General features: G+C 45.9%; 1 protein-coding gene and 1 pseudogene across 2 annotated transcripts in view; one reads left to right on the forward strand and one right to left on the reverse strand.

Annotated features, from left to right (window-relative positions):
- Positions 1–9,104, forward strand: part of LOC119395851 (eukaryotic translation initiation factor 3 subunit M-like) — an 84,328-nt pseudogene that overhangs the window by 41,110 nt on the left and 34,114 nt on the right.
- Positions 1–9,104, reverse strand: part of LOC119395857 (calcipressin-2) — an 88,619-nt gene that overhangs the window by 21,139 nt on the left and 58,376 nt on the right. The gene's annotated exons all lie outside the window — the stretch shown is intronic.

A 9,104-nucleotide genomic window follows, 5' to 3' on the forward strand; every position in this document is an offset into this window, starting at 1 on the left:
TTTTTTTTTCTTTTTTTTTCCCCTCTTAGTTGACGGGCGCCCCATTTTTGGAAGCCACCGACGACACTGGATGCATATGCCAGCCAATTACTTCACCCATTAAGCAGGAGCTTGCTTTTCAGGCAACCCTTTCAATATCACTTAAAGTAGGCAGGCGGCATTTTAAACGTACGCCGCCCGAGTACCTTCCTCTTTTTTTTTTTTTTTTGTCTGGTAGCTGCCTTCCCCACCACCTTCTGCAGCTCCTTGGCGACATTTAAACGCAAGCCGCCCGGTATTTCTCCCCGCCTGTAGTTCCCCCTCACCACCTTCTGCAGCTCTTTGTGATGGTGCACTCGCCCTCTCGCTTGGTTGTACCCCCCCCCCCCTTTTTTTTTTTTTTTCCTTTTTTTCTTTCTTTGCAGCTACCTTTAACTCTGACATGGCAGACCCGAACGTGTTTGCAAACTCTCTTGAAATGTGGCAAGGGCTTTACTCCTCTGCTTTCGAGTTCTCTCTTTCCAGGCATCAATTACCAACAGCAACAGACGCGCCGCCGCTGACATGACGTCATCACTAACCCCATAAAACTAACATGCCAGGGATGACAAGGCGCCTTTGACAAAGATAGGTCCGCTATCGAAACGTCGGCCAGCCTGATCTGAGGCACTTTCTCCTGTTTTGAAATCTATAACGTGTATCCATCCGTCGGCTCCCTTCTTGATCTTGGACTTCGCTGAAAAGAGTTGTCTGCGCCGTGTTCAGGTGAACGCGGTTCTGGGTCTCATCTCACTCGGCGGCGCTCCGTGAAACCGAACCTACGGCTGGGCTTCTCGGAACAGGAAGACAAGCGTTTCGGAAAATGATAAGAAATGAGGACTGCTCGTCGTGAGCTGTCACGGCACGGTTGAAGGAGGACCTGTTCGGGAAACAAGGGTTCGCCGAAATTCTGACGACTGACCGATCTGCCCGTGGGAACAAAGGTTGCACGAGGGCAGGAGATGTGGCACAACACCAGTCAAAGGGGCAAACCAGCGACGATTGGTCGGCAGTGGTATTAAGGCGGAGCACTGGTGCAATAAAAAGCGGCCCCGTGTTCCACCTAGTGTGTAAGCCGGTTCAGATGTAAGTCCTGTACCATGTGTTGTACATATAATTGACTTAACTTGCCTTAAACGAATAACTTCTATTTGACATTAGAGAGTAATCAAACCCCATATTATCTTCTTCGGCATCTGGATTCTGTTGCAATGAGTGTCGATGTAGAGTGTCCCTGGCCATGGCTATCACCGATGTTTAAACCGGTAGAAGACAAAGGAAATGGAAACATCGCATACCAATGTTTGACTTGTGCTCCCATCGAACAAGACGATTGGCGCATCCAAGACATCGGCGGCAAACTTGAAGAAGCACGTGAAGGTAAGGATTACTTTTTGTTCATTCATATTCACATAACGAAGGAGTCCTGCATTCTAAGTGTCGGTCAGTCAAACGTTACTTTGTCATTCACGTTAAATATTGTGTGTGCCAGGTTTTGATCTCCAATGAATTAACGTACGCTCAGTAAACGCACGCGTGTACGTTTATGCGGGGGTTGGGCTCTTTTCATGTTGCAGTGTTTTTCGCGGGTTCGATCCCGGCGGTGGCGGTAGCATTTTCGATGGAGGCGAAATGCTAGAGGCCCGTGTATTGTGTAATGTCAGCGTACCTTAAAGAACACCAGATGGTCGAAATTACCGGAGCCCTCCACTACGCCGTCTCTTATAATCAGATCTTGGTTTTGGGACGTAAAACCCCAGATATTATGATTATGTTGCATAGCTTTGATAACATGTTGTTAGTGGTTTCTGCACTTATTTTAGCCGTACTTCGCCAAATGATGTGTGCTGTTAAAGCCCACGCGTCTACGTACTTCACAGAAATAGCAGGTACGAGGTAGAAAAAAAAAACATGAAGTGCAAATGGCCTGTCGTATGTGAACATAATGACTGAAAACGTGATAAAAGTGGCTAAAGAAGAAGAAGAGGGAAAAGCGAGAGAGTCTCAAAAATGTCCGCACGTTAACACGTCATCTGCTATAAAATGTTTCAAGCCTTATCTTTCGCATAGAAAGTTTATGGTGTGCCAACGATTAGACCCGCACTATTTTTAAAATCTCGCACAAACCTTCAATTAGGTGGTGGCGAGAACAAGCAAATATAGGTCAGACGTACTTATTGTTGGGCAAGTTGGTGCATCTTAACACAAAAAGAAATAACCTGCTCAACCTGACACACACGTAAAACCACACACACACACACTTGCGCTTGTGTGTGCGTCTGGTTTTACGTTTGTGTCAGGTTGAGCAGGTATTCCTTTTTGTGTTTAAATATAGGTCGTCCTAACTAATGTGTTATTATTGTTAAGGAATTATTGAAGCAAAGTCCGCACTTGTAGTAGAATTTATATTCTTTTTTTTAGAGAGCACATCTGCACAAGCTTCAAGAATTCGAGAACCTAATGAAAAGGGGGGGGCCGTAAACGCCTCTCTGAAGAGGCACCATCAGCTGAAGAACGCCAGAAGCAATTGCGCTTGAATAGTATATTCAGCAAGCAAGCTGTCTCTCAACACACGCTCGACAAACTTGTCACGACATTTGTTGTGGAAGGCCTGCACTCCTTCTCCATTGTCGAAGAAAAAGCCTTCAAGGATCTCGTGGAACACCTCGCTCCAGGCCGAAAACACTCACTCGACGAATGCTGACCGACCGCCTTGACGCCTGTTTTGAAGACATGAAGCAGAAACTGTCATTGGAATTTATCAACGTTGACCACGTCGCTGTCTCAGCGGACCTTTGGTCGAGCTTTCACAGGTGTGTCTTATACCGCAGCGGTTCTTCACTTGAGCATTATACTGCCCGGTTGTTATACTGTTTGGCATATTGCCCGGTGTCTATATTTATTTGTTACTAATTTTTGCAGGAGCTTCATTGGCATTGTTGCCTTGTGGTTGGATCCTAGCACTCTCGAGAGGAAAACTGCCGCGCTGGCGTTCAGACGTGTCATCGGTCACGCAACGTATGATAAGCTGGCAGAAGTGCTGTCTTCGGTATTTGCAGAATACGGGATCCAGGGTAAGGTAACCTCCGTGGTAACCGACAATGGATCAAACTTCGTTAAAGCGTTCAGGTAAATCTCCAAAACTAAATAATGATAACGGAAACGTTTAGCCACTTCTAGTGCTGGTTGCATAATTAATGTTTCTTTTTTTTTTTCTGCCCTTCAGGGTGTTTGGCGAAAGTGAGACAAACGAAACAGACGATGAAAGTGAAATGCGACCAGCGGACCTGACAGGCATTTTGAATACACCGGACGGGTCTGAATGTGTGCTTCCGCCGCACATTAGATGCGCAGCTCACACGCTGAACTTGGTCGCAACCTCGGATTCTGCTGCAGCTGAACTTGACGCACAATATTCGAGAGTCGCGAAATCTGTTTTTAAGAAGTGTTCGGCACTGTGGAGCAAGCAGGGTCAATCGAACATCTCAGCTGACTTAATCAAGAGTCACTGTGGAGTCTACCTGAGACGGCCAGTACCAACGAGGTGGAATTCACTTCATGACGCCATGGAGCATCTGCTTAAGCTGCACAACGAAGGGAAGGACATCGAGCGACTGTTCTGCATCTTGAAACTGCCGGTCCTACACCGGCCTGCGGAATACAAATTTATGGAAGAGTACTGCAGTGTAAGTGCCCATCTCCTATTGGTGAATGTATGCTGATAATCGGTGAGGTATAAAAGCTGTGAGCTACAAGCACGCCAATGTTTCCAAAAAAAACCTAGTTACGCTATTCGGTGCAGGTGTGATGCAGGCCAGAATTTTTTTTCGGAAGGGGGGGGGGGGGTCTGGCCTCTCCTTGCCTATGTGCCTGGTGTGATGGCTTCAGCGCCAGCTGTGCGTTTAGCCCCGGTTTGACACGCGCGCGCATCGGGGCAACAAAAAGCCTTCATATCTTTATACAAAATGGGTTATATTGCCCTTGGAAGATTGTCTTCCCAGCAATGGATATGTGCTTAGGAGTTAAGCTGAATTGAAGAAAATTGGCGTAAACTTTGTTTTTATAAGCTGACTTTTCCTCTTGTTTGCAGTAACACCTACTCAAAAAAAAAAAAGAAAATGCGACACCAACGAGGTTTAAGCTCCCGCAGGTGGTTGGTTATAAATTATATGCGTTCCTCTCATCGACGTTCAAATCAGTTAGAGTGCCTCATTTTCTTCATTATGAATTAAAAAAGTGCAAAATTTGATATCATTCACAGGTGATGAAGCCACTCTCTTGTGCGCTGGACGTACTGCAGCGACAGGAACACATGTTCATCGGTTACCTGCTTCCAACCCTGGCCGTCCTGGAGAAACGAATTAAATACGAGGCTATGAAGGGACTGTCATATTGTGGCCCTCTAGCTAGTGCTGTTCTCGACGGGATTGAGAAGAGGTAAGCGATGTCTGCATCAGAGTTTGAATAGGTTCGTTTTCTAATAATTTGTTCGGGATTGCAGGTTTGGACACCTCAGAGGAAAGCGCGAGCTGGTTATCGCCAGCTGCTTAATACCAAAGTTTAAGCTGTCATGGATTCCCGACAGTTCTATGCGAGACCAGGCGACCATGAACGTAAGAACAGAACTGGCTGCAGTGACCCAACCAGCCAGGGCAGATGTCGCCGCCTCGTCGGCGCCTGAAGATTTCTTCTCGTTCGGGCTCCAAACCCTCCCAGCCGAGACACAGGATGAGCTGTCGAGGTACCTGCTGGTACCAGGTGACTACCCGCTGTCTCAAATGAAAACTTTGAGGGACTGAAGGAACTTTTCCTCAAATACAACACGCCAGTACCCTCAAGCGCTTCAGTCGAACGCCTATTCAACATTGCCAACGAAGTGCTTACGAAAAAACGGGTCCGTCTGTCGGACAACAACATCGAAATTCAACTGCTCCTGAGTTCCAACAAGAAACTTTTTTAAGTTCAAATATGTATTCTCGATCTTTCTTTTCGCGCTCATACCGTACAACGTTCATTAAATGCCAGTGTATTGTTTATTTCGATGTAATTTCTAGTGCAATAAATTATTTATATTGATGCTTGTGAGTTACTTTCTATTTGCACTTCAGAATTTGAAGGCTGCTTCAAATTGATTCAGCATTTGAAGATTGATGTGGAAACTTTCATGCGCGTTGCACTTGTAATAGACGAGCGCCAAAGCTGCAGTTAGACATGTCGGAAGTTTATGCGGTGCTACATCAAAAATATTCGTCTTGGAGCGCATTTTCATCTTCAGATATTATGCCGATGTTCGAATTCGCATAGTATGCACAATTCGATGTAATATTAAATTGCTAGCTTTACTGCACCCCTGGATTGTCCGAAACTATATTTGATAAAAAAAAGTAAAATGTAACGTTAATGTAACGAAACGTTCCAATTTTCGAATTGTAACTGGAACGCGTTCCTTTCGCGTTAAGGGAACTTGTAACGGGAACTCGTTTCAAAATTGGGAAGGAACGAGGAACGAGCTTTCGTTCCTGTTTTAGAGGAACGTGTACAACACTGGTAACACACATCCAACTACACAGCAGTTTTTGATAACAGTTTCTTGCCTGAGTTTTTATAGTCTCGCCAAGTCTGCCTCAAATGGTAATGCTGAGCAAGGTGTTTTGACTGCTCTGCTTGGGGCTGACGCCACAGTTGGGGAGGAGCGCACCAAACAGTTTGTGCTAGACCTGCTGATTGCTAATGGCAAACTGTAGTGTTGCTCGCAGTTAAATTGGAAAAAGGTGCACCTGATCACAATGCCTACATGTCTGCAAAAAGCGGCCAATGCTTTATTTTTTATGTCGCTGGATGTGCGGCACGGAAGTTCTCAACCAAAACCAGCTGTGACACATGTAGGAAGGTCCTACTTACAGAGGAGGACAAGACGCCAAAAACCTTCATGCTGCTCAATTTACACAGCTGAAGGATAATGGCGGCCTGTTGTACCCGTCCGGATCCCTATTGAGGTTCATACAAAACCTGGAGATCTTTTCACAGGTTGCTTCAGTGCACAAGAACTTCATCATGAAAGGATCATGGATGTAATTTCGCTTATCAAATCCCAACCACGGGACAGTGCGCTGAGCATGCTGAAATGCTTACTGCTGAGATGGTGGCATTTTTCGTTACCACTCGGCTGCACTTTTTAAATGAGGAGCAGTTCTTAGTCGCACCTGCGGCGTCGGCGGCGCCGTCCACACCCCCACTGCGCATGCTCGGCTCGTGCCGGCAACAAGCTTCTCCTCTCTCTCCCTCCTCTCCCTCGAACGCGGGCGGTGTGTATATAAGCGGCGGAGCGCGCATTTGGAATTCAGTCAAAGGCGTCTTTACTTGGCTTTCGCTTGACTTGACGCTTTGCTTGAATCGAGTAGATGCGATGGAAGCAACAGTACCTTCAATCAGCATTCCATCACTTGTTGAAGGCAACATTACCCCACCCTCACCGTCGTCGGCGTCAACAACAGCCAGCAACGCAGAAGACAAGGCTGCGAAGAGACGAGCATACGACGCTGAACGCAAGCGTCTGAAGGAAGCTGCAAACCCGGAACTTCGTGCACGCTGGAGCCGTTCAAGTCTTACTTGGTGTGCGCATCGTGTAGCATTCCCAAACCATACCCAATTACGCAACATTCACGCGATATTCCCACCACTCTGCGACGCATTTACTCAAGTTCCCCCCATGGGAAGATGCGGGCGACTTTCTTCTTTTTGTTAAATAGCTCAATCGAGCCAGAGTGCGAAAGCATGAAACAGCAAAATACTTACAGCTCAGCCACTGTATGTAAACTGCTCTTACCACCAATTTGGGTGTTATGTTTGCAGGAAGACCACATCTGTTTCTTCAATATGAGAAAGCTATCGCAAGGAGGCTAGTCTTCACACCATTTCTGCATTTGCGTATTCATTCCTGCGGTTGTCTTGACAGTGTGTGAGAATTCAGTGCTTATGTAAAATTTGTCTCAAATATATTCATGTTAAATTATTTTTTAAATGTTCCTGGCTTCTTTAATGCAATACATGGGAAGTAGCCTGCCTTTTGATGTATTGTACTAGTAATAAGTACTTTTGCTTCCTTTAGAAACAGCGCTAAAAGACGGGACAAAGAAAGGACACAAACCACGACGCTGGTTCGTGTCCTTTCTTTGTCCCGTCTTTTAGCGCTGTTTCTAAAGTTAATCATGAACCAACCAGCCCAAATGCGTACCTTTTTGCTTCCTAGAAAGAGATCTCTGTTCGACATTTTCTTTCATTTGTTCACATGCATCACTGACTTCAGGTTTCATAGGAAAAAATTAACCCTGATATTCACTTTGGCAAGCTAAATAAATTTTATGAAGTGTTGTAAGAAAAAATTATTTGATTTGTCATATCACCACATACTTTGTGACCATTTGCAACAGCATGTCCTTTCATCAGTACTATTTTCTTCCTTAAAATAAAGTGCGTAATTTGTAAATGCTTTTCTTGCACAAGTAATGGCACAAAAAAGCATGTGCAAATTTTGCTTTCATGTTGAAAAGTGAACCACAACAGTCCGGTAAGTTACTCACGTAGTTCCCCTTTGCTGGAAATAAAATAAAAAGCCTTCGGTGAAATGACCACCACGCAGCTCTGTGGTTTTAATGTACAATGCATCACCAGAAAAAAGGAAAAAGTTTGCGGAGATGCACCGAACTATACCCATTTCCCCTCCGCAGCACCTCGGGCTAGCTACGCCAGGAAGTGCCTCGCTTTGGCACTACAAAAGTATTCTAGTTCACTATAGCTTAGTATGAGAAGTCTACGCTGACTGTCTACTGGTGTCACAAGAACAATGCTGGTATGGTGCACATGTACGACAGCTCCCTTAGGAGTAGCCTACTCCTTTGAGACGAGAGCTGGTGCACTCTGTACCCTTGTGCACCTAACGAACATAAACAATGATGTGAGTGATGTGCGGTGTCGGGTGTGTGGAAGGCAAGACGGAACTATTGAGCATGTGGCACTGCGGTGCAAAGGCAATGGTATTCCTCTGGAGACTGCTCTTGGCTTCAAGCAGGCTAGTGGAGCCAACAGTCTGTGTGATGTAGACAGAGCCGCAGTCGCAGAGACGACTCGAATGCCGTCGAGTGTCAGCTGCAGCAGGACACTCCTAAATGTTGCTTAAGTCAACCGCACTTCCCTCTCTTTTTTTTCAGTTGTTCCTGCCTTTTATATTATTGTAAGTGGTAGGCATTAGAGCGTCCTGTCGGCTCGGCCATGGTTTCCACACCCACCCGACACAAAGGGATGGCTGCATCATCACCATCATGACTAGGCGGGCGTTTTGAGGAATCTTGAAAGACGCCAAAATTGACCATAATCAATTACGCTAGCGCTATAATTACACGATACGTTTGGGCATTTACGATTCAATTTCAGGATCATCAGGCAGGAAGCTATAAATTAAAGCTTAAAAGCCACAAACAAATATTGTGCTGTCCTTACTCCTTGACCGGTTAAAATTTCCAAAGTCTCTAAGTTGATAATAGACGCACAGGCACAGGCGGCAAGATAGACACACAGACATGGTCTTTGTTTCGTTCGCAAGGAATTGCTTCGCATTTAACAACTAGCCCAAACCATATTACTCTTCTATGCTCGCAGTGGCAAGTCGAACTCGCACCACACGGTGAAAATCCATGACGCACTGTGTAACAACTCTCTCACTAACGGCCCCCGGAGGCAGCACGCTTGTTGACGTTGGTGCTCGCGCGATTTTTCCTAAGAACAAAAGCCTCACCATTCCGCCGGCTCATTTCCGCACGACCCGGGGGGAGGGAGGAGGCTGCATGGCACGGACATCGTGGAATTTGGAGCCTATTCCACCAACACCAACACCGCACTGATTGAACAACTTTTCAAACCACGCACAACGCGCACATGGCCGGTGCCTGCAGCGCCTGCGCCTTGCCGCACTATTTGACACTGAAGTACTATTAGTAACGCACTCAGGCTTTCGCACTCAAAAATAACCAAATATTTCGATCACTTTTAAATTACAAAGATTGTTGCAACATCTAGTGGCGTTTATACAA

Source organism: Rhipicephalus sanguineus, chromosome 6 (genome assembly GCF_013339695.2).
Source record: "Rhipicephalus sanguineus isolate Rsan-2018 chromosome 6, BIME_Rsan_1.4, whole genome shotgun sequence".
In the NCBI taxonomy this organism is placed as follows: Eukaryota; Metazoa; Arthropoda; class Arachnida; order Ixodida; family Ixodidae; genus Rhipicephalus; species Rhipicephalus sanguineus.